Raw genomic sequence first — 27,638 nt, forward strand, 5'->3', positions numbered from 1 at the left:
ATTTGGTATATATGTAAGTGTTTTGACCGATTAGGTTACTTCTGCCCCGGGCAACGCCGGGTATATACAGCTCGTATATATATATATATATATATATATATATATATATATATATATATATATAGCAAAATACCCGCGCTTCGCAGCGGAGAAGTAGTGTGTTAAAGAGGTTATGAAAAAAAAAGGAAACATTTTAAAAATAACGTAACATGATTGTCAATGTAATTGTGTTGTCATTGTTATAACTGTTGCTGTCTTTTATATATATATATATATATATATATATATATATAGATATATATATATTATATATATAATATACACACACACATAAACATTTATATACATATACATATATATACATATCTACATATACACATGTACATATATATACACACACATACATAAACACACACATAAGACTTACTGAGTGAAACGGGCTTTCATTGACAATCATGTTACGTTATTTTTAAAATGTTTCCTTTTTTTTCATAACCTCTTTAACACACTACTTCTCCGCTGCGAAGCGCGGGTATTTTGCTAGTATATATATATATATATATATATATATATACATATACACACATACATGCAGTTTTAATAACACAGAAATCAATATAAACATTAACATCATTATCATATGAGAATATGAAGTAATATATAAGAAGCACATTTCATATAAATATAAATTATTAAACAGTAAAATCTTCTTCTGTAATTTGCTACCGTGGCAATTTGTGTGTCTGTCCAGGATTTTAAATGACCTGTAGCTCGCAAACCGTTGCACCTATACACTTGAAATGTGGTACACATATAGTACGTCACGTCTACTATCCGCTTTATGGGTGATGATTGTTTTAGTCTTTTTATCTTTATTTTATTTTATTGTACAATCAAGTCCTATCTGCGCACAGCAGGGCAGCCGTGGGCGGATGCGTATGGTGTATTCACTCGATGTTATCGTGCATTGCGCTGTCAGTGGTATTTTGATAAAAGAATTTGAACAACATATAAGAAGCGTATAAATTATTAAACAGTAAAACATTAACATTTAAGAAGTAAAGTTACATTAAGTACTACTGCTGTGCCTTCGGGTATACCTCATTTTTTGTTTGCCCATTACATGCTTAAATGTATACATTTTTTGGTGCACCTACCCGAGAACACGCGACATATAACCGAGCGTGGGAGAAGCATGGATTTTAAACACGCGTTGAGTTGATGTGCTGGTCTCCCTCGTGGAATAACTGGTAATGTTTGACTAAAATCTACAGCGAGTAAAACGACATTACCTCCTATTTTTTTTTTACGATCTCTGAGATCTTGCTTTTTTCGGTTCAAGGCTTCATAAGCTCTTTTATGTTGTATGGTGTACTTATCCCAAACCATCATCTTTGAATGTTGCAAGACTTTCGCCTTGTATGTAGATCGGGGTAATTACATTCATTGCATTCCTAGTCTGAATCACAATCTGATTGTATGGGTGGTTACCTGGCACTGTAGGGTTGACACCCGTCCTTTAAAATACGGAATCGTGCCGCATTTGAGAATGAAATTGCGGGTCCCGTTTTGAATCAATACGGGACGGGATTTGTCCCGTATTTTTTTTATCATTTTTTTTAAAGCAGCGTCTCATGCAAATCATCCAACACGCATTTTATGAAGATGCCTCCTTTCCTACTTTTAATTGGGTAATACTTCATGTCATCGTTAGTTTGATTGGTCTTTTTAACTGTCCAGTGAGGAGGGCGGGTCTTTTAAGTAAGTACCAGTCTGCAAACTGTTGGCACTGAGATGTGGCACCCGCTGCAGTATGCGTCCCTTATTTTTTTGTATTAAAAGTGGTAACCCTACATGGCAGGTAACACTTAAGTTTGGTCATGAAGTCGTCTAAAATCCGCCACGTGCCCTCTTTTAATTGCGAGAAGCAGATATATATAGCCAAATTCTCGCGGTTCGTTGCGGCGAAGTACGGCTTTTAATTTTTTAATAAGAAAAGAAAACCTTTTTAAACGGATCGAAAATATACCAATAACAATTTGTTAAGGATCTGTTTTTTTCTGAACCTCGCTTTTCACAGCTGTCGCGCTACGGCGTGTGTTTAGTTTATTTGACAGTATGTAGATCGTGGTAATTACATTCATGGCATTCGTTTTCTGAATCACAATCTGACTGTATGGGTGGTTACCTGCCAGGTAACGCTTTTGGTTGGTCAGGAAGTCGCCTTACATCCGCCACTTGCCCTCTTTCTGTTTCCAGAAGCTGATCATAGAATGGTTTTAATAGTTTACTTTCAAATAATGCAAAGAGTATGCGACATGTGTTTCTCCCTAATTCTGGGCTCATCAGGCATACACACTCACTGCATCACCTCTCGTGAATCGAATCTCTATCGTCAGCGCCAGAGTTGAAGTCCCTAATGTTGCGGTCAGCAAGTCGGCTAACATCCGCCATGTGCCGTCTTTCAGTTGCGAGAAGCAGATCATAGAATGGTTGAAACTGTTGCCCCTAACGTTGCGCCACGGCGTGTGGTTCGTTTATACCTCGTGTCTTCTCATTAAACTTTTATCTCGCGAATATGTTATTGCAATCCGCAGCGGGAGCGTTTCTATAAACTTAATTTAAACTTACGTTTTACACCGTGCTTTGTTTCCCTTATGAACATGCTTGTATGCTTCACTCGCTCCCTTCTCAATTGTTTAATGAATTTTTTATTCTTCGCTGTTTGCGGCTCTTCCGTCATTTCCCCCTACTTCGTTCTTTTATCTCGCGAATATGTTATTGCAATCCTTAACGGGAGCGTTTCAATAAACTGATTGAAAATAGTTTTGCATTTACCTTTTTAGTAAAAGGCGAGCTTTTAAGCCTGAGAAACCACCCCGTAAATGCACACGTTTAATTGCACATGTGTTAATATGTATGGTTACACAGTATTAAAAGACAGTGAACAACCTCAGTTACCTTTGTTCTCGCGTTTGATAAAAGGCGAGCTTTTAAGCCTGAGAAATCACCCCGTAAATGCACACGTTTAATTGCACATGTGTTAATATGTATGCTTACACAGTATTAAAAGACAGTCAAAAATTAACGTCATTTACCTTCGTTCCCGCGTTTGACTCGTGCTGTAAATCTCTTCCTTGTTTTTAGTTCACGTGATTACGTAGGAGGCGTGATGACGCGATACGTGACTCCGCCTCCTCCATTACAGTATATGGACAAAAAATGTGTTCCAGTTATGACCATTACGCGTAGAATTTCGAAATGAAACCTGCCTAACTTTTGTAAGTAAGCTGTAAGGAATGAGCCTGCCAAATTTCAGCCTTCCACCTACACGGGAAGTTCGAGAATTAGTGATGAGTGAGTCAGTCAGTCAATCAGTCAGTCAGTCAGTGAGTCAGTGAGTCAGTGAGTCAGTGAGGGCTTTGCCTTTTATTAATATGTATAGATATATATATTTATAGTAGATGCTATAATGGATGGACAGGCAGCTCGACTGAGATGAAGAACAATATCTTACCTGGCTGGTAGGCCATAATGGATGGACTGCATAAGTAGAGATGCAGGATGCCTGTAGGTTCTTGTCCCAGTCGAGGTGGTCATATTATAGTGGATTGGGATAATTGGTTTTTGGGCACAGTTTATTCCCCAAGGCAAAACATGGCAGTGCTACGCTGGTGTATTCCAGTTTGGACTCCCGCAGGGTTTCACAAGACATGTATTTCAGAAGAGCAACCCTGTCTGGATTCTTGGGTACCACCAGAAGGTGCTGCCAGGAAAATGTCTACCTACATTGGGGAGCTTCCATTGTAACCCGGAAGTGCTCTTGTCATGCCATGCCTTGACATCAGAAGTACTCCCGAGTCCAACATAAAAAAAAGGTACAGAGACCCCTCCAGGAGTCAGAGTTGGGATGCAGTGGACGACACTCGTGGAGGTGCAGTAGAGAAGGACAGAAGGTGACTAAATCGTGTATTATTTATGGTACTGGATTGTTGGAAGCCTGTAGGAAAATTAGTATATATATATATATATATATATATATATATATATATATATATATATATATATCCATCCATCCATCCATTTTCCAACCCGCTGAATCCAAACACAGGGTCACGGGGGGTCTGCTGGAGCCAATCCCAGCCAACACAGGGCACAAGGCAGGAACCAATCCCGGGCAGGGTGCCAACCCACCGCAGGACACACACAAACACACCCACACACCAAGCACACACTAGGGCCAATTCAGAATCACCAATCCACCTCACCTGCATGTCTTTGGACAGTGGGAGGAAACCGGAGCCCTCGGAGGAAACCCACGCAGACACGGGGAGAACATGCAAACTCCACGCAGGGAGGACCCGGGAAGCAAACCCAGGTCCCCAGGTCTCCCAACTGCGAGGCAGCAGCGCTACCCACTGCGCCACCGTGCCGCCCATATATATATATATATATATATATATATATATATATATATATTAAAGTACCTTTTCTTTGCCCTGAAATTGTGTCTGGTTCAGTTGAGTCTGGTGTTTGGATCTCTGTGGTGCCCCCTGGTGGTCACACTTATTTATTAAATATCCCCCTGAGGACAAATACAGTTCTAGTATACTAAGCTTATTTGTTTAGCTAGTAGCTAGCTTTCTAAATCCACTGAAAATATAGCACTGATGAGGAGATACAGAGAGAATAAGAGCCTAATGAATCTTTGGATGACATTTTCTTTAAAAAATGAATAAAGGACAATTAGTACAAAAAAAAACTAGGCTCAATAGATGGATGGATGGATGGATTTATGGACAAAGAATATCATCATTAGTAATAATCCTCTAACTTTAAAGGAACATCAATAACTACCAGAGGGCATGTAACACCCAAACTGGCACCAAATCTGTCGGCCCACACGTTCACTCACTCCTCTAGGGGCACACTGGAGCGGAAAAGCTTCCAGGAGTGAGAAATGATCACAGACGCTGTTCACAGCTGGCCCTGCCAGCATGCAATGGCAAGTGGGTGATGGCAGCTGCTTATCAGCACCATGGCAATGACACTCGGATGAGTCCGAGATGGCAAAATGTCCTGAAAGGGCAAGGAAAAACACAGAATCAACTTGGGCTCAAAAACCGATTGAGAAACTCCCTTCCTGGCAGCAAGGTGCATAGAACAGAATCGTTTTTGCCAAGATGATGCCAATCCCCCACCCCACCCCCCCCTTAGGGCACACTAAGTCACTACCTACACCAGGCTTATTTATAGTTCTGTGGCAGTCAGCTTGTCTTGTTTCAGTCTGTTATTCAGGAGATCAACAAAATTTGCTTGGCATGTAGGAGGAGGAGATCACTGTCCTGGCAAATGGTTGTCGGGGGGTGGTTGTTTGGGGGGGGGGGGAGGGAGTAGATTTCACCAGTGCAAAGCCATAGAGTGTGCTAGTTTAGATTTTTAAATTTTGGAATGCAAGAGCGCCCCAGTCAACCCACTATGCAGTATGTGAGTTTATGTCTGGTCCATCCAATGTTTTGCAGTTCTACCTGCTGGTCTTATCTCCTTCCCCATTTACTGTTGATCTATCTATCTATCTATCTATCTATCTATCTATCTATCTATCTATCTATCTATCTATCTATCTATCTATCTATCTATCTATCTATCTATAGTGCCTTTCATATGTATCTATCTATCTGACCTTATCATCGTACTCCAGGACAGCTCAAATCTTTTTTGGCAGAGATACAGAGCCATACAAGCTGTACCCAAGCTGTAGATTTTTGGGCATAGATGCAGGTACAGTCGTACGTGAATGTAAGATCAAAGGAGGTGGGGAGAAGATAGATAGATAGATAGATAGATAGATAGATAGATAGATAGATAGATAGATAGATAGATAGATAGATAGATAGATAGATATGAAAGGCACTATATAATAATGATAGATAGATAGATAGATAGATAGATAGATAGATAGATAGATAGATAGATAGATAGATAGATAGATAGATAGATAGATAGATAGATAGATAGATAGATATGAAAGGCACTATAAGATAGATAGATAGGAAAGGCACTATAAGATAGATAGATAGATAGATAGATAGATAGATAGATAGATAGATAGATAGATAGATAGATAGATAGATAGATAGATAGATAGATATGAAAGGCACTATAGATAGATAGATAGATAAGAAAGGCACTATATAATAGATAGATAGATAGATAGATAGATAGATAGATAGATAGATAGATAGATAGATAGATAGATAGATAGATAGATAGATAGATAGATAGATATGAAAGGCACTATATAATAATGATAGATAGATAGATAGATAGATAGATAGATAGATAGATAGATAGATAGATAGATAGATAGATAGATAGATAGATAGATATGAAAGGCACTATAAGATAGATAGATAGGAAAGGCACTATAAGATATATATATATAGATAGATAGATAGATAGATAGATAGATAGATAGATAGATAGATAGATAGATAGATAGATAGATAGATAGATAGATAGATAGATAGATAGATAGATATGAAAGGCACTATAGATAGATAGATAGATAAGAAAGGCACTATATAATAGATAGATAGATAGATAGATAGATAGATAGATAGATAGATAGATAGATAGATAGATAGATAGATAGATAGATAGATAGATAGATAGATAGATACTTTATTAATCCCAAGGCGAAATTCACATTCCCCTTGGTTCTGACTGTGAGTGCAACAAGATCATGCATAGAGAGTACTGAACCCCCAAAATTTTGCCAAGCTGGGCAACTGCCTAGTTCACCTGTATGGTAGAGTCGACTCTGCTTGCACTCATCTTCAGAGGCTTCAAATACTACAATATATTTAAGGACTCTCCCTGCCTACTAATTATATATTTGTTACCAGCAATGTGTTAAAAGCAAATATTGTATAGAATGCATGGCATTTTTAGGCAAATCATGAAATGTCTGTATTACGTTAATATGCTAAATATTTTGCCTTGGCACCATATATAACACCTGGGCATTATACAGAATGACTTGCCAGTTTGCCTTTTGCCATTGCATAGAATGCCCGGGAAATGTCTGAAATTTGAATCGTTTCGTACTTTGACCTCCCATTTTCAGCATTCTATAGATTTTCCGAATCATTCTACCCAAAGCCTAATTTCACACATGGATGGTAACACATCTACTTTTATGTAAGCCTGCATTGATTTAACGTTTTGTTATAATTAAATAAGAAAACATTAACTCTGCATCTCCTCTTTAAATTGCCTTATATATATATATATATATATATATATATATATATATATATATATATATATATATATATATATATATATATATATATATATATCTTCCTTTATGTGTTTTGTTCCTGCCTGGCGCATGATGCCTGCTAGGAGAGGCTCCTGCTGCCCTGTGACTCTGCCCTGGATAAGTGCGTAAGGACATGATGGCTGGCTGGATGGATATCTGCCTGTCTGTTGTTATCATTTACTATTATTAACAAACATTTCAATCTCCCTCAGTTCAGTCTTGAGTTTCAGGGAGCTGGAGTCTATCGCTGATCAGTTCTGGTGACGTGGGGACACTGGTGCAGGGCAGGGTCCTCTCACACAGGCCATTTCACCTGACATGCTCGTCTTTAGGAATGTGAAAGGAAAACTTGGGGGCCGGAGACAAAGCCACACAGACACACGTCCTGAACCTGGGGCTCTAGATCTGGGGTGAGGTGGGAGTGTTAACCGCTATGTCACCCTATTATTATTTTTATCTATATAATTTATAATATTCATTCATCTGAGAAGGCGAATAAATGCCTCACACTATGACAAAACAGTAAAAAAATATATAAATATAAAAAGATGAAACGTGTTAATGAAAAAAAAAGGCCGCCCTCAATATTGACACTATTTGTAATTGCGCTAATTCTTCCTGGCACACAATATGACAGCTTGAAGGTGTGTTTAACACTAATGTCTGAGTGCTGTGCTGGGCTTAATATCCCGTGACATGCAGACGCCCCGACTGATGTGTTCTGGCGCGGCACAAGACCCCATCTGTACATTTACATATGCAATGACCCAGATTTGCATTCTCGATCAGAGCCCTTCGGACCTCATTAGGAGAGCGCGGCTGGCTCTGCCCCTCTGATGCCCCTCTCGCCCCCCGCCTAGGTCAGGTCCGGCTTATGTTTCACGCGCATTCCCATGAAATCAGCGGCCGCCTTTCTCCGCGCTCGGCTCTCCTTCTTATTAAGGACGACAGCTCCAGACTACCTTTCTGGCACAGGCTGGCGGTAATCTGCTACCTCTCAGCTTCTCCCAGCTTCAAGACAACTGCCAGTGCTGCTGCTGGCCGCCTGAACTACACTACGCCGAGTGTGTGCGTGTGTGGCGGGGGGTGGGGGATTTTTTGGGACTGGACGGATGGGGGTGGGGTGGGGGGGGACGGGCAAGGTGGGCGGACTGCGCAGGGCTTCATTCAACTCGGCTTACAACGACGGGAACAGACATACTCCTTAAAGATAACATTTTTCCACTAAACTTGTAGTTTTCAACACCCATTTTACAATACAACCCCTAATTCAATAAAGACAGCCGCGAGCTGTGGGAGAGATTAAGAAGAAAGGATAAAGAAAACACAAAAAAGGGAAAAGATGGCCTTTCATTGTTTACTGCTCACAAAAAATTCTTTGAAACCTAAAAGTTCTTCAACAACCGGCTGTCAAAGGATTAAGAAATCAACAACTGGAAAAGCTAAAGTGGCATGGTGCCAATCTGAACATCTTTGATAGATAGATAGATAGATAGATAGATAGATAGATAGATAGATAGATAGATAGATAGATAGATAGATAGATAGATAGATATGAAAGGCACTATATAATAGATAGATAGATAGATAGATAGATAGATAGATAGATAGATAGATAGATAGATAGATAGATAGATAGATAGATCTGAAAGGCACTATATAATAGATAGATAGATAGATAGATAGATAGATAGATAGATAGATAGATAGATAGATAGATAGATAGATAGATAGATAGATAGGTCTGAAAGGCACTATATAGATAGATAGATAGATAGATAGATAGATAGATAGATAGATAGATAGATAGATAGATAGATAGATAGATAGATAGATCTGAAAGGCACTATATAATAGATAGATAGATAGATAGATAGATAGATAGATAGATAGATAGATAGATAGATAGATAGATAGATAGATAGGTCTGAAAGGCACTATATAATAGATAGATAGATAGATAGATAGATAGATAGATAGATAGATAGATAGATAGATAGATAGATAGATCTGAAAGGCACTATATAATAGATAGATAGATAGATAGATAGATAGATAGATAGATAGATAGATAGATAGATAGATAGATAGATAGATAGATAGATAGGCACTATATAATAGATAGATAGATAGATAGATAGATAGATAGATAGATAGATAGATAGATAGATAGATAGATAGATAGATAGATCTGAAAGGCACTATATAATAGATAGATAGATAGATAGATAGATAGATAGATAGATAGATAGATAGATAGATCTGAAAGGCACTATATAATAGATAGATAGATAGATAGATAGATAGATAGATAGATAGATAGATAGATAGATAGATAGATAGATAGATAGATAGATAGATAGATAGATAGATCTGAAAGGCACTATATAATAGATAGATAGATAGATAGATAGATAGATAGATAGATAGATAGATAGATAGATAGATAGATAGATAGATAGATAGATAGATAGGTCTGAAAGGCACTATATAATAGATAGATAGATAGATAGATAGATAGATAGATAGATAGATAGATAGATAGATAGATAGATAGATAGATAGATAGGTCTGAAAGGCACTATATAATAGATAGATAGATAGATAGATAGATAGATAGATAGATAGATAGATAGATAGATAGATAGATAGATAGATAGATAGATAGATAGATTAGATTTTAGTGGTCCCGCTTGTTAAGATTTTGAACCCTTCATTGCTTATTTCCGTCCCCTTTAAACTGCTGTATTCATTGTTTGAGCTGCTCCTTATTAATAATAAGATGTCAAATGACAAAGGAAGCCGCATTTCTCTATTGAGCTCGTCTCCATTTCCACCCGTGTGTGTTCATCATTCACTATTTGTTTTAGTGAAGGACTCAGAAGGAAACTGAAACTCCTCTGTTTTAGGCTTCACATCACTTGGATAATACAGGCAACATTAGAAATGAAAAACAAAATCTCTGATTTAAGAATGAACTGACTGACATGGTAGAGTTTAAACACTAAGAAGCCTTGACATTTAAGAAGATCCGTCATTGGCGAGGATTGGCGTCTAATGAAGTAACCGTGTTGGAACAAAAACCTGCAGCCACTGCGGCCCTCCAGGATCGGAGTTGGCACCCCTGCTTAATCCAAGGGTAAATGCAGGGCTGGCACCACCGTTAAGGCAAATTAGGCATTTGTGTAGGGCGTAGATCATACAGGGGTGGGTGTGGGAGGGGTGGGCAGGACAGGGGAGGTATGGGGGTGCAGCTGTACCGAACAGTTGATTGGCCTTGAGTTCCATTTCTCTATAGACAACTGTTGTTTGCTTTCTGAAGTGCTTTGTATTTGTATTAGACGTATATAAATGAAAGGCCTGCGTGTGTGTGTATGGATGGAGCTGTCCACTCTACTCACACTCAGCCACAGCCACTAGATGGCGCATGCATGCACTTGTAAATTTTGTTGGCACTTCCATGCACCCCACTTCTCATTCAACCCAAGCAGACAAACTCTGCGCTGTACGTTCGCACACTGAGCCTCCATACGTTTGCCTGAGACAGGCCTGTCCTGCTCAATTGGCGCCACAGCTCCACTCGACTACATGTGCGTCTGTCTCGGCCCACTTAGCTGATGTCTCTGCAAGTTCACCAGTATAGTAAAACGGGTAGGTGGTCCGCAGGTTGTTTTTTGTCCTGAACACAAGATTTGTTCCCCTGAATTTCTTCATTTCTTTCATTAAAGAGAATTGTTTTTTCTGTAATATCCTCTTATGCAGGGGTCCCCAACTCCGGTCCTGGAGGGCCACAGTGGCTGCAGTTTTCATTCTCACCCTTTTCTTAATTAGTGACCAATTTTTTTGCTGATAGATAATTTCTTTTGAATTCATTTTAATTGACTTGTTTTTTTTTAAGATTCGTTAAACATGAAGTTAGGGAGCCAACAGAAGACCAACTAAGTCAGGGCCTCAAACTCCAAACCAATTTCACTCCAACCAGTTGCTTAATGAGGCGCCGAGTCTCGTTGTCAATTAAACCCGTTCTTTAATTTCATGCTGCTCTCGTGGTGCATTAGCAGACATTTTCCAAAATTGTGGATTTTCTCTTTTCTAAGAGTGCTGGTAAAATGTTTTGGGGTCCTGAGCAGATCAGCATTCCTGAGACCCTCATCTTTCTTTATTTTCAGATATTGTATGATGGACACCAGTTGTTTTTTTTTTGCTCATTTTGTATCACATTATTGTTTGGCTGCTAATTAAGGAAAAAAACGAAACAATTAAGGGGTCTGAGTCTTCAAGAGCAAGTCAATTCAAATTAGTTCAAAAACAGGTCACCCATTCAGAAATGGGATAGAATGAAAACCTGCAGCCAATGCGGCCCACCAGGCCCTGCTCTAAGGTGAAAGTCTGCCCAGAAAGCCAAGTCTCCCCGCCACAAGTCTCCTGTTTCAGACTGATAAGGTGCACGCCGGAGCTCGAGCGGCGGCCCCCCTGAAACCCGAGTATCGCGTGTATCCTTTCCAAAGATCTCAGGATGTGAACTGTAAGAAAAAAATCATTCAGTTGTCAGACGGTGCCGGATGTGACACATCCTCCAGGAGGCTCACGCCAAGCCCCAGTCAAAGCTTCAAAGAATGTTTGCTGGCGAAAAAAAACACACACACACACACACACACACAATGAACAATGGGTTGCCCACCTACTTGCTGGGAATGTGGCCAGGAGGGGGGCACAAGCCAAAGGAACCAAAAAAATAAAATAAATAAATAATAACACTTGCTGGCCCTGCAATTAAGGAGCAGGTCTCGATTGAACAAAGTCAGCAGCTCAAATCTCCTGCCGGTGACCTTGTTGAGTTTCTCGATTGTTTCATCCATACCTCCCTCCAGACCCCTTTATTCCACAAAAGCCTCGAGCCCACCGTGTGGCGTATTCACACTCACACTCACTCGTCGGGAAACACTGCGAGCAAACTTTACACAGACGGTAAGTCCTTAAGATGTCAGCACTTAACCTCCACTATTCAAAACTGGGACCTCCACTGGGAGCACCTTAACCAGAACGCTTGGCCGGTAACTTACAGCACAAGACGCACATTGTGACACGGAGCATGAATGGGGGGGGTGACCTGCAACTGGGAGGCTCCACCTAGTGACTCATTTCCACCAGGAGATGTTCCAAATAAAATATTTAATGTCAACATTTCGCTGATCACGATTTTCAGGTTTTATTGCTTTTCTTTTTCTTTTAACTGAACCATTCAATGAGTCAGAGGGGGGAATTTGAACCTTTGGACTCCTCATTCCTAAACCTGCGCTAGCTGACTTTGTACACTCTGTGGCCAAAAGTTTGGAGAATGACCCAAGTGTTGGGTTTCACAAAGTTGGCCGCTTCAGTGTTCTTAAATCTTTTTGTCAGATGTTTCTATGGCGTGTGGGTGGCATGGTGGCACAGTGGGTAGCGCTGCCGCCTTGCAGTAAGGAGACCTGGGTTCGCTTCCTGGGTCCTCCCTGCATGTTCTCCCCGTGTCTGCATGGGTTTCCTCCCACAGTCCAAAGACTTGCAGGTTAGGTGCATTGGTGATCATAAATTGTCCCTAGTGTGTGCTTGGTGTGTGTGTGTGTGTGTGTGCCCTGCGGTGGGCTGGCGCTCTGCCCAGGGTTTGTTCCTGCCTTGCGCCCTCTGCTGGCTGGGATTGGCTCCAGCAGACCCCCGTGACCCTGTGTTAGGATATAGCAGGTTGGACAATGACTGACCGTTTACTTGTGAGTAGCATAGCAGTAAATCTCGTGATATTCTGATTCCAGAACATGACCTTGAACTGGCCGAGTTTAGGCAAAGATCTGCGTCTGCAATCGGAAGCTTTGGTTTGAACATTTGATCCCCTATTTTGTGATTTACTACCCATAAAATCTCACCAAGAAGTATTCAAAAGCAGGCCAGTGTTCTTATTTGTCAAGAGTCTCCTAATCATTCCTAGGAATTGCACTAATAGTCTGACTTGGACAAGAAGTGGTCCTACTTCAGAGTAGGACATGAGAAGTATTCATGAAGCGTCCTACTCCCTCGTTACTGTAGAGAATGAACGACGTCACCATTTTACTGCATCCTTGTACAGTCTGTGGCCAAATGTTTGGAGGATGACCCAAGTGTTTATTTTCACAAAGTTTGCTGCTTCAGTGTTTTTAGATCTTTTTGTCAGATGTTTCTATGGTGTACTGAAGTAGAATGACAAGCATTTCATAAGTTTCAAAGGCTTTTATTGACAATGACATGACGTTTATACACAGAGTCCATATTTGCAGTGTTGGCCCTTCTTTCGTTTTCAAGACCTCTGCAGTTCGCCCTGTCTGTCCATCAACTTCTGGGCCCAATCCTGACTGATGGCAGCAGCCCATTCTTGCAGAATCAGAATTAGAGGGTTTTTGTTTGTCCACCCACCAACCTCTTGAGGACTGACCACAAGTTCTCAATGGGGTTAAGGTTGTAGTTGTCCGGTACCGCTAAGGTTTATACTGTCCAAGAAACGGTGATTGATTTAGTTTTTACTAGCCAACCCGCGTTGTAGCATACGCCGCATAATTATGCATTGATGGGTGAACACTTCCTGAACGACACAGTTGTCCAAATGGGGTTGGTTTTGAGGATACGACTGTAGGTGAATGAAAAGATGGAACTCTGGAGAGGGCAACATACAATACAGCGTTTTACACGCTGCACACAGTGATTAACATCGAAGCATAGACACTGCTAAGACCATGGGATACCCCTCGCAAACTGTTTTACACGCTGCATACAGCGATTCACATCCGCGACAAATATGATTTTTCTTAGATGGTCCTGTCGCGTCTACTCTCGATCTCGAAGCATACACACTGCCTGGTCATGTGCCCGCTCGCAAGAGCAACTAACAGAGACCCGCCCACCAACTGTAAGACAATGGGATACCCCTTGCAAACGGTTTTACACACCGCATACAGCGATTCATATCCGCGACAAACAAATTGTTTTACACGCTGCATACAGCGATTCACATCCGCGACAAACAAATTGTTTTACACGCTGCATACAGCGATTCACATCGAAGCATAGACACTGCTAAGACCATGGGATACCCCTCGCAAACTGTTTTACACGCTGCATACAGCGATTCACATCCGCGACAAACAAATTGTTTTACACGCTGCATACAGCGATTCACATCCGCGACAAATATGATTTTTCTTAGATGGTCCTGTCATGTCTACCCTCGCTCTCGAAGCATACACACTGCCTGGTCATGTGCCCGCTCGCACGAGCAACTAACAGAGACCCGCCCACCAACTGTAAGACCATGGGATACCCCTCGCAAACTGTTATACACGCCGCATACAGCGATTCACTTCCGCGACAAACAAACTGTTTTACACGCTGCATACAGCGATTCATATCGAAGCATAGACACTGCTAAGACCATGGGATACCCCTCGCAAACTGTTTTACACGCTGCATACAACGATTCACATCCGCGACAAACAAATTGTTTTACATGCTGCATACAGCGAGTCACATCCACGACAAACATGCTTCTTCATATGGGGTGGGTTTGAGGATACGACTGTAAGGGAACTCTGGAGAGAGCAACATACAATTGTCCGTGACTGAAAACTGGAGGACTGCCGCCGCGCCCCCACCTCCCAGAGCGAGGGGCGGGGCTGGACGGCAGTTGCGCGCGGAGGGTGGAACGGGGTGTGAGGGGAAGGACGCCCAGTGAGGACGATGTATTGATGGGTGAACTGTCATCTCTTAGTCATCATTCAGTACGCACTGAATGCACTGAAAATATTACTCGGTGAAATAATGGAACAGCGAAAAGAGATTGAATATTCAGGTGCTGTACAGGCTTTTGAACGTTCAAAGCACCATGCGAGATGCAGATCACATGGCACGGCAGCAGCAGCAAGCCAGAAGCTGATCGAGCAAAGAGGAGGTAAGAAAACAACTGTTACTTGTTTCCCATTGTATTACTGTTTAAGGGGGGGTTTTGGAGGAGCGACCGCATTTCCTTGGGGTGCGTTCAGCCCCCCTCTTCACAATGGCACATAGCACTGGTGGGGGGGGGGAGCTGGGGAAAGGGTATGTGAGTGAAGTTCAGATTACATGGCATGGCAGCAGCAGCAGCAAGCCAGCAGCTGATTGAGCAAAGAGGAGGTAAAAATAAAATGTATTTGTTTCCCATTGTATCAACATTTAAGGGGGGGTTTCAGAGGAACGGCCGCATCTCCTTGGCGCGTGTAGTGCTGGATTAAGGGGTTGGTGAGTGAAGCCCCCTAGTTTATTTAAAAACTGGTCCTTTCCTTCCGTGCCATAGACCCACTACATCACATGAAGCCTTCTTCACCTCTCTATTGTAACTCCATCAGCGTGACATTGTGATCCCCAGCCTTGTCCCATTCGACACTCTCACCCGTGTTAATGAAAGGATCACTGAAATGACGTCAGCAGGTCCTTTTGTGGCAGGGCTGACATGCAGTGGTTTTTTGAGATGGAAGTCCACTTTCATGGCAAAGAGGGTCTTTGCAACTAGTTTGCAACGAGTGCAGAAAGCAGCTACCAGAATCTAAACAAGGAAAAGAAAATCCGCGCACATCACGCCAGTCTTAGCATCGTTACACTGGTTACCTGTGCCATTTAGAACTGACTTTAAAATCTTGCTTATGGTTTACAAAGCCTTCAATAATCTTCTCCATCCTATATTTCAGAAGGCCTGTCACCTTACACTCCAAATCATAACCTCAGATCTTCAAATGAGGGTCTGCTTAGAATTCCAAGAGCTAAACTTAAAAGAAGTGGTGAGGCGGCCTTCTGCTGTTAGGCACCTAAAATCTGGAATAGCTGACCGATAGAAATTCGCCAGGCTAACACAGTGGAGCACTTTAAAAAACTGCTAAAAACTCGTTATTTTAACATGGCTTTCTCATAGCTTCACGTTAGTGTAACCCTGATACTCTCTATATGCATTATTCATGGTAGCTCTGTAATCCGTACTAACCCCTACTTTCTCTGCTGTTCTTTTTCCGGTTTTCTGTGGTGCTGATCTGCACCACCACCACCTGATCAAAGCACCGTGATGTCCCTACACTGATGGATTAAAGGCCAGAAGTCCACATGACAGTCATCATCAAGTTCTTCCATGTGAACCCCGAATACAATGAGGACTGATTGAGGTCATTGATGTTAGGTAGAATGCCTAGAGGGGGCTGGGTGGTCTCGTGGCCTCTGAACCCCTGCAGATTTTGTTTTTTTTTTTCTCCAGCCGTCTGGAGTTTTTTTGTTTTTTTTGTCCTCCCTGGCCATCAGACCATACTTTCATCCATCCATCCATCCATTTTCCAACCCGCTGAATCCGAACACAGGGTCACGGGGGTCTGCTGGAGCCAATCCCAGCCAACACAGGGCACAAGACAGGAACCAATCCCGGGAAGGGTGCCAACCCACCGCGACCTTACTTTCATTCTATGTTAATTAGTGTTCCCTAATTCTATTTTCTTATTTATTTTGTCTTTTTTCTCTTTCTTCATCATTTGTATGGAAATGTGCTATAGAAATAAATGTTGTTGTTGTTTGCAATTAATTGCAATTCATCTGCTCACTCTTCAGAACATTCTGGAGTAGATGCAAATTGCCACCATAAAAACAGAGGCAGCAAGCTTTGTGAAAATTCATATTGGTGCCATTTTCAAAACTTTTGGCCTCGGTTTCTACTAAACTACAGATTGTGGTGGATGGCCGGGACCCCTATAATGAAGGATGATTATATTCAGGGCATTACCTCCCACAGAACATTTAGAGGGCAGCCACACCCCCCCGCCCACCTGGCTTGAAGAGGGGGCCACAGGTTTGGGGGCATGGAAGCTCAACTCTGCTGGGGTCTCCGTGGCCACCTCCAGGGGGCGCCTGGACGACGATTGCTGAGCGCTTGGTTGTCGAAAGTAGGTCACCGAGCACCTGGAGCACTTCTGGGGGCCTTATAAAAGGAGCCAGCGGCCGCCGCTCTGGGAGCCAGAGTCGGGAGGAGGTGGGCACAGCTTGCCAGGAGGAGTAGAGGTGGAAGGATTAAGAAGATTATGAAGAGAACTATGCTTTGGTGCTGTATTTGTACTGTTTGGGGGAGACGAGACAAACGTGTTTCCCCATAGAAATAAAGTGTCTGCTGTGCTGGAACTCGTGTCTCGGCCTGTCTATGTGTCAGCCCGGCTGGTGGTCCACAAGATTTAGAGGACACTGTTGAATCTGAGGGTCCAGCGGCTGTGGGGCATCTGTTAGTGAAGAACAATTCAGTGATCTTGACTTTTCTGAGGGTGCTGTGATCTTTGTGGAGTCGATGGAGGCTCTGATCGAGAGACTGAGTGAGGCGTCTGAGTGTCTGGGCTTGTGAGGGACCTGATAAAAAACAACATCCAGGCCTTTAATGACCTCTTGGTCACGGCCAACAGCAGTGTGTCTGTCTGTGGAGAGAGTGTCGACCTCATCGAGGGGTTTACTTACCTTGGCAGTGACATTCATGTGACTCGGGTGACTCTTTCTATGAAGTCAATAGACGGAATGGGAGAGCATGGGGGGTCATGAGGTCGCTGGAAAGGGGTGTGTGGCGCTCCCGACATCTCTACAAAAGGACAAAGGTCCAAGTCTTTAGAGTCCTGGTGCTCCCTGATGGTTATGAGACATGGACGCTATCCAGTGACCTGAGACGAAGACTGGACTCCTTCACTACTGTGTCTCTCCAGAAAATCCTTGGGTGCCGTTGGTTTGACTTTGTGTTGCTCACGGAGTCCCGAAAGAGGCACATGACCTACATTGTGAGGGAGCATCAGTTACGGCACTACGGCCATGTGGTGCGTTTCCCCGAAGGTGATCCGGCTCGTAAGATCCTCATTATTGGGGACTTGAGTGGCTGGACCAGGCCAAGGGGTCGCCCACAAAAACACCTGGCTGCGTCAGATAGAGGGTCATTTCAGTAGGGTGGGACTGGGCCACGTGTCTGCCAAGGGATCCCGAGCGTTGTTTCGTCATGTAGTGGGTGCATGCTCCCCAAGTTGAAAATAAATATTATTAGACAAATGTACAGTAGCAGATCATTGCATTCATGTCGTGAGAGCTCACACAAACTATAAAGTATCTGACCATTAGAGGATTGACCTTTCCTCACTTCTACGTGCCTGATGAACCTTCTCCAAACAGCGCGGCCCCCTACACCTCCATTTTCCTTTCAGATCTTCTTTTATTTTATCCATCCACCTCCGCTTTGGGCTCCGTCGCTTACTCTTCCCCTGCACTTCACTTTCTCAAACTTCAGTCAGTCCATAAAGTCAAGCAGGTTGAATCCCACTGCTCTAGCGTGGGCCCACTTTGACTATTTCGTGTGGTGCACTCGAAACGCCTCCAAGAAGATGAAATTTATGGTTTTTGGGTCGGTGGGTTGGGTCTGGGGAGACGTCTGGACCTCACTGCTCCAGGACAGATGGAAGGAGAATATTTCAGCTCCTCACAGTTGTCAGGTTGACAATGCATCACTCTTGTCGTTCTTTCCGAAATGTTTTTTCTACAAGCACTTCAAAAATAACGGAATAGCGAAATGTTACGGAAAAGAAAAGCGGAGACGTCCACATCTGAATAAAAAAATAAAAAAATTAAAAACCTTACCGTCAGGGCTGAAGATACCACAAAAGAAATCTGCAAACCCTCTTCCAAGTCTAATTCCAGCCCTTCAGAGCCCCCTCATTTTGTCAAATTAAGTAATATTTTAATCCCCTTGATAAATACACAGATAATGCTCAGCTATTGTGTCGAAATTAAGGTTAATTAGCACTTCATTTGGCAAGGCAGCAATTATTCTGTGAACCAGCGCTTGGTTTGCTCTGTGGTAATGGATATTTTCAAAGCACTTGGCAGGGCCGAGTCGAGCTCGTAATTACATTGTTGTTAAGTGCAATTAGTAGCTAATACCGAACATCTGCTGCTGCCAAGAAGTGGCACACCCGCTTTAGCTGTAGGGTCATTCTGCGCTCAAGTGCCTAACCTGGGGCCATGTCATTCTCTCTCTCTCTCTCTGTTTATTTTAATTACTTTCCCAACCATATTTGTGTCTTTTTTTAGGAGACGCTCACAGACCTGAGGTGGTTTTAGCAAAAAAACAAAAAAGTTTATTTATTTTAATGTTGGAAGCTACAGAGATGGCATCACAAGGTAACATGATGTGAGGGGTACCAAGGTGGCACTACCTGCACACATTCATGGAGAGGGAGTGTGAGTGAGAGATAATGAGAGTTGCCCCCCATTTGTGAATTTCCCCTTGGGATTAATAAAGTATCTATCTATCTATCTATCTATCTATCTATCTATCTATCTATCTATCTATCTATCTATTATATAGTGCCTTTCATATCTATCTATCTATCTATTATATAGTGCCTTTCATATCTATCTATCTATCTATCTATCTATCTATCTATCTATCTATCTATCTATCTATCTATCTATCTATTATATAGTGCCTTTCATATCTATCTATCTATCTATCTATTATATAGTGCCTTTCATATCTATCTATCTATCTATCTATTATATAGTGCCTTTCATATCTATCTATCTATCTATTATATAGTGCCTTTCATATCTATCTATCTATCTATCTATCTATCTATCTATTATATAGTGCCTTTCATATCTATCTATCTATCTATCTATCTATCTATCTATCTATCTATCTATTATATAGTGCCTTTCATATCTATCTATCTATCTATTATATAGTGCCTTTCATATCTATCTATCTATCTATCTATCTATCTATCTATCTATCTATCTATCTATCTATCTATCTATCTATTATATAGTGCCTTTCATATCTATCTATCTATCTATCTATCTATCTATCTATCTATTATATAGTGCCTTTCATATCTATCTATCTATTATATAGTGCCTTTCATATCTATCTATCTATTATATAGTGCCTTTCATATCTATCTATCTATCTATCTATTATATAGTGCCTTTCATATCTATCTATCTATCTATCTATCTATCTATCTATCTATCTATCTATCTATCTATCTATCTATTATATAGTGCCTTTCATATCTATCTATCTATCTATCTATCTATCTATCTATCTATTATATAGTGCCTTTCATATCTATCTATCTATCTATCTATCTATCTATCTATCTATCTATTATATAGTGCCTTTCATACCTATCTATCTATCTATCCATACTGGTGTGGAAAGAGTGAGGGTCATAGTTAGGAGGACCGCATGTCATGTATTTTCCAGGACAGAGATGGCATCACAAGCTAACATGATTTGAGGGGTACCACGGTGGCTCTGCCTGCACACCTTCATGAAGAGAAAAAATGTGAATGAAAATGACAGTGCCTCCCCCCCCCCACACACTTATCCACTTATGTGGAAAGAGTGAGTGTCATAGTTCAGGTGACCACATGTCATGTATTTTCCAGGACAGAGATGGCATCACAAGCTAACATGATGTGAGGGGTACCAATGTGGTACTACCCACACACCTTCATGGAGAGGAAATGTGTGAGAGAAAGAGAATGAGAGCGGCCCCCCATACTGGGGTGGAAAGAATTAATGTCAAAGTTAAGGGGACCACATTTCGTGTATTTTCCAGGACAGAGATGGCATCACAAGCTAAAATGATGTGAGGGGTACCAAGGTGGCACTGCCTGCACACCTTCATGGAGAGGGCTTGTGAGTGAAAGGTAATGACAGCGGCCCCCCCATACTGGGATGAAAAGAGTGAGTGTCATAGTTCAGGTGACCACATGTCGTGTATTTTCCAGGACAGAGATGGTATCACAAGCTAACATGATGTGAGGGGTACCAATGTGGTACTACCCACACACCTTCATGGAGAGGAAATGTGTGAGAGAAGGAGAATGAGAGCGGCCCCCCATACTGGGGTGGAAAGAGTGAGTGTCATAGTTAGGGGGACCACATATCCCATATTTTCCAGCACAGAGACGGCATCAAAAGCTAACATGATGTGAGGGCCACCAAGTTGGCTCTACCTGAACACCTTCAAGGAGAGGGCGTCTGAGTGAAAGAAAATGAGAGCAGCCCCAACTGTACATTTTGCATGCGCATGAGAAAGATTTACTTGCTCAGAGGATTTTTGTGCGCGGTGTTTCTGGGATACGCGGACAGTGGCGTGCAAAAGTATTCAGTCCCCTTGAACGTCATTCTAATTTTCTGCATGACCAAAGATCTGTCCACATATTTATCCATTCAGTATTTTGAACTCTTCTGCTGTAACAATGCATTTCCAAAATCACAATAAACCATTTTCTGTAGATATTTGGGTGAAGAAGAACAACTCCAAATATGCCTAAATATTTCAACCTCTTGTGCTTTGGAAGCTCCAGGTTTGCACAAATGACAAACGAATGACAAATGACACAAAGGTGACACTCATTTGACAGTCCTAATTAGATATAATGAGGTCCTACTTGTGAGTCCTTTCTGTATCTCTGGATATAAAAAGCCCCCTTTGTAAGGCCATAGTCCTTGTTGGACAATCACGGCACAAATGAAGACCAAGGAGCATCCTGCTGTTGTGAGAAACAAAGCCATTGAAATGCAAAAGGCAGGAAATGGCTACCAAAAAAACATCCAACAGTTTGAATGTCCCATTGTACACTGCTGGATCCATCATCAGAAAGGTGGAAGGTTCATCCCAGCACCCAGACTCTTACTAGAACAAGGCTGTCCCTCCAAACTAAACATCACAGCGGGACATCAACTGGTGAGAGAGGTGACTAAAAATCAAACCGTCACCCTCAGAGGTCTGCAATGCTCTTTGGTAAAACCAGAGTGAAGCTTCAGGATTCCACAACTCCAAGAGCTCTCCAGAAAACAGGCCTCTGTGGGAAGGGAGCAAGAAAGAAGCCATTCCAGAAGAAGGTCCACAGAAAAGCATTTGCTACAAAGCAGGAGAAAGACCCAATTAAGATGTGGGTGAAGGTTTTATGGTCCGGTGAGAACTTTTCCGGCCAGAATTCAAAGACGTATGTGTGGCGTAAACCTGCAGGGGCCTCAGGGAACACCAAACCTACGGTGAAATATGGTGGTGGGAAACATCATGTTAGGGGGACTGGGAGTTGAAGGGACAATGGATGGACACAAAAACCGCACAATATTGCAGGAGAATGTATTCCAGGGGTGGCACAGTGGGTAGCTCTGCTGCCTCACAGTTAGGAGACCCGGGTTTGCTTCCTGGGTCCTCCCTGTATGGAGTTTGCATGTTCTCCCTGTGTCTGTGTGGGTTTCCTCCCACAATCCAAAGACATGCAGATTAGGTGCATTGCCGATCCTAAAGTGTCCCTGGTGTGTGCTTGGTTTGTGTGTGTGCCCTGCGGTGGGCTGGCGCCCTGCCCGGGGTTTGTTTCCTGCCTTGCATCCTGTGTTGGCTGGGATTGGCTCCAGCAGACCCCCGTGACCCTGTAGTTAGGATATAGCGGGTTGGACAATGAATGGATGGATGGACGTATTCCAGTCTGCTATAAACCTACAGCTTGGGAGATTTCCCCTTGGGATTAATAAAGTATCTATCTATCTATCTATCTATCTATCTATCTATCTATCTATCTATCTATCTATCTATCTATCTATCTATCTATCTATCTATCTATCTATCTATCTATCTATCTATCTAAGATTCGTCAGCATCAGGTCAAAGTGACACTGGGATGGTTCAAAAACAGAAAGGTGAATGTTCTGGAATGGCCCGAGTCAAAGCCCTGATCTTCACTCTATTGAGAATCTGTGGCTCTATCTGAAAACTGCTATCCAGAGGTGCCATCCCACCAACTTGAGAAGATCTCTATAAAGAAGAATGGCGAAGAAGAATCCTCCCCTGAACAAGGTGCAGAACTGGGACACGCTTACAGTACATACCTAACAGAATGAAGGCTGTTACTGCAGCAAAAGGGGACTCAGCAGAGATATGAATGTGCAGGCCTTGAATATTTAAGCAAGCATGAACTTCGTAGTTGTTCTTCTTCAGTTAAATATCTACAGAAAATGGTTTATTTGGACTTTGGAAATGTATTGTTACGGCATAAGAGTTAACATTAAAAATACCGAATGGATAAATATGTGGAGAGATCTTTCATCATGCAGAATATCAGGAGGACTTTCAAGGGGAGTGAAGACTTCTGCCCGCCACTACATCCCACTACAGCAGGGGTCTCCAACTTTTTTTTCCCCCTGAGAGCTTACTTTTACAAAATGAAAATGGCCGAGAGCTCCTCATGTTTTCGAACGTTTATTCTCATTGCTTATTTCAACCCAATCAAACTGAATAAGCTTGTTTTACCTGAACATTTACAAATTGTTGGTGTCCACAACTCACATTTTGCATTAAAACATCACGAAAAATCTTGAGTTCACCTGCAAGTGCATTTTGTACGTCTGTATGCATTTCCTAGTGTCAGTCTCACACTATTGAATTAAAACGTGGACGCTGTCAGAACAAATCCACAGATCTGACTTCTTCATTTGTCATTGTGTCGCATGTCACTGTGTCACTTTACTTGCAGGTCCAGTCGCAGGTGTGATGTGTTTTTTAGTTCGTCAGATGACTGGCACTGAGGTGTATGGTGGAGTGGAGCCCCTGAGGTTCACTCTGATGGAGTCATTCAGATGTTCGTCTGTCAGTCTTGTTCTGAACTGACTCACAGAGGTATGGAGACCCAAACAAAGCAGACATTTTCAGAGCTGATTGGTGAAGATTCTTATAGTTATCTGGCTCTGCTAAGCTCCAGAAATGCTGTGGAGACTTTAACTGCACATTTTTTTGAAGGTTTACTAACATACAGTATAATACCAGTAACGGCGTACTCCACAATAACGTGCAGTGAACACGCTTGACTTGAGCTTTCATAGTTTTCATACTCTTTCATACCCTTTCTGTACGTTTAGCATTCATTTGCTCAGAGGTCCTGAGCAGCTCTTCTTTTCCCCACCCTAGCGGCCCGCTGCTTCTCATCTCTTCTTTCGTTGTCATCTTTTCGTGCTAAAACTGATAAAGTTAGTTTTTGTGTTGCAATTACTTAGTACTTTGTCTTAATTTTTCACTTAAGATGGCGCTTAAGTGTTCCATCTGCCTCAGGAATGATTTAAGATATGAAGAGGTAGGGGAAATGAATGCGAAGGTGCTAGGGAATGAGAACGATGCACGTAGGCATGCGCCGCACGGCCGCCTTGCAGCGCCCTGCCGAGAGTTGATTCTACATTAAAATAAAATAAAAATAAAAAGTAATAAAAATCATCACCCCGAAAGCGGGTAGTAGACATCATGTAGTATATCCATCCATCCATTTTCCAACCCGCTGAATCCGAACACAGGATCATGGGGGTCTGCTGGAGCCAGGAAACAATCCCGGGCAGGGTGCCAACCCACTGCAGGACACACACAAACACCAAGCACACACTAGGGCCAATTTAGAATCACCAGTCCACCTAACCTGCATGTCTTTGGACTGTGGGAGGAAACCCACGCAGACACAGGGAGAACATGCAAACTCCACGCAGGGAGGACCCGGGAAGCAAACCCAGGTCTCCTAACTATGAGGCAGCAGCGCTACCCACTGTGCCAACGTGCCGCCCTCATGTAGTATATGTGTACCAAATTTCAGCTCAATAGGTGAAACGGTTTGCGAGCTACAGGTGATTTAAAATCCTGGACAGACAAACGAACAGCCACGGTAGCTTATCTATATATATAAAATCCCTGTGTGCGTCCAGGTGTCCGTGTGTGGGTGTCTTCTGGTGACGTGCGCATGCGCGGGGCACGGTGCGATGCGCGATATTACTGTCAGAGAAAGTTAGAGGCGTTTTACGGAAATACAACCCAGTATTACTGCGAGAGGAAATTAAAGGTACACAATACAGTGACGCATATTACAGCCACATACAAGACAGTATTACTGTCAGAGGAGATTAAAGGCATATTACCGACGCGCACGCCTGTATTACCGCCAGAGAAAATTAAAGGTATATTACAGACGTACGGACGTATATTATGGACGTACAAGCCAGCGGACGTACAAGACGGTATCCTTCAATAAGGGCGCGCACAAAAAGGCGAGCCTCAAAAGGACGACCTCAATTGGGCGCAGCGAATAAAGGCGCGCGTAAATAAAGATCTGCACCTGTTGCTCTTCACATATTCCAGAGCCATTTGAACTAAATTATCTACGCGCCCTTATTGAATAGAGCCGTACAAGACAGTATTACCGTCACAGAAAATTAAAGACACACAATACACGGCGGCAGCCCACGAAGAACGGTCAGCTCAGCAAGTAAACATCAACAAAAGAAAGGCTGAAAGAAAGAAAAATACGACCAACAAACAGAATGAGGTCAAAGTCCCTTGCCATTTAATATAGACTGTTCCTACTAATGTTCATGCACTACTGTTCTAGCACCCGTTATTGTAATGGGCTAAATGACTAGTTTTAAATATTTTACAAAAGTTTTCGCGGAGCCCCTAGAAAATTCCGCGGAGCACCGGTTGCCCGACATTGATCTAGAACATAAAAACACAACTAAGCCACAGAAAAAGTGAAAATGACATAAATATACTGTACTGTACACTGTACAGAAAAAATAAGTGTAAAAAATAATCCTTATCTTTATTCCTTCTCATGTCTCAATTTTTTTTAAGTTTTTATGGGAGTGAGTGTTGTAAACTCGAAATGTTGTATGTCGAGACGTTGTAACCTGAGGACCCCCTGTAGTTATAAATGCCTTCTCAAAATGGTATAAAACTAATAAATTGTACAGTATAACTTCCCAGACATGAAAAACAAAAATAAAATCAAAATGATAGTGAATCTAAAAAATTCACAATATATGGAATACATAAAAAAATCATTTAAGTGAATTGGGTAAGAAAAAAAAAATAAGCAAAACCAGTTCCCAAAGTCCCAGTTTTCTGAAAGGACTGAGCTTCATCCAGCACCATGAAGAAGATCAGAAGATCCGGAATCTCGGACACCAGAACTACATCCGAAGCAATGACTTTACTTGTACGAGGGTTGTCTGGGTTCCGCGCGGAATCACTCAAAATAAGCAGCCAAGGATTTTTTTTTTCTATTTTTCTCATGTACTTCGATCCTTTTTAAACTTTTTCCAAGTATTCACCGCCAACATCAATGCACTTTTGGGCTCTTCTGACCCACGCCGCAAAACACTCGCGAAAGGCTGTCTTTGGGAGGTTGTCCAGCTGTTCTTTGACAGCTGCAATCAGTTTCTCTCGAGTTTCGAAGTTGTGGCCTCGCAGGGGTTCTGTCACCTTTGGGAAGAGCCAAAAGTCACATGGTGCAAGATCAGGTGAGTAGGGTGGCGGGTTCAAAACGTTGACACCACTGTCTTCAATGAAATGCTTCGTCGCATTAGCCGTGTGGGCTGGCGCATTGTCATGATGCAAAAAGTGCCTTCGCAAGTTCTTGGACCGGCCTCTAGCCATCACAGAAAAAACGTCAGGCAGGCACTGAGTGGTGTACCACTCAGAGGTGATAGCTGTCCCCTCCATCAGCGGAATTGACGCGACAATGCCATCGATGTTGAAAAAGATGGCAAACATGGTGCGTTTCACCGAGCGGATTAAACCATCAGAAAAGTCGTAAAAAATCATCACTCGAAAGTCACGCACGCACGGAGTCAGGAGCTACGCAGCTAGTGCCGGCTATGCACTCTCAGTTCATTTGCTTCTCGTGTTCATTCTGAAGGAAGAGATGGAGCAAAACATCTGAACAAAAACATGCAACCACTTGAATAATCCCTCTACACAGGAGAACAGGTTTCGACAGGCTGACACTCGACAAACGCTAAAATTCCGCGCGGAACCCAGACAACCCTCGTATGTTAAGTCACTTCTGGTAGTCGCACCACTGCCGACAACAATAAGGTTGCTGCCATGAATAAAAAAAAAACACACACAAAGGCTTGTGATATGAAAATGATTAAAATTGACGATAAAAATGAATAACATCTGACACTGGCAAAAAGGAGTGAAATGACAATAAAGCGTCCCGGAATCTCTTAATTCACAGCATCCAAAATTCAAGGGGTGTCAATCAGCCCTTTAAAAACTCCAAACCAGCAACCCATTGAATCATATTAATGGTTAACTTGGTGACACACAGCAATGGTGCAGGGCAGGTGTGGACAAGAAGAAACCCCAGCTGAGAGTCCCGGACGTGAACCCATCCAAGGTCAGGGTATGGCGATAGTTAAGATTACAAGTCAAAAGCATGTCCG

The 27,638-nt window shown here is 42.2% G+C and overlaps 1 protein-coding gene across 1 annotated transcript in view; it reads right to left on the reverse strand.

The window, feature by feature from the left end:
- Positions 1-27,638, reverse strand: part of nek6 (NIMA-related kinase 6) — a 303,451-nt gene that overhangs the window by 224,647 nt on the left and 51,166 nt on the right. The gene's annotated exons all lie outside the window — the stretch shown is intronic.

Source organism: Erpetoichthys calabaricus, chromosome 9 (genome assembly GCF_900747795.2).
Source record: "Erpetoichthys calabaricus chromosome 9, fErpCal1.3, whole genome shotgun sequence".
Taxonomy (NCBI): domain Eukaryota; kingdom Metazoa; phylum Chordata; class Cladistia; order Polypteriformes; family Polypteridae; genus Erpetoichthys; species Erpetoichthys calabaricus.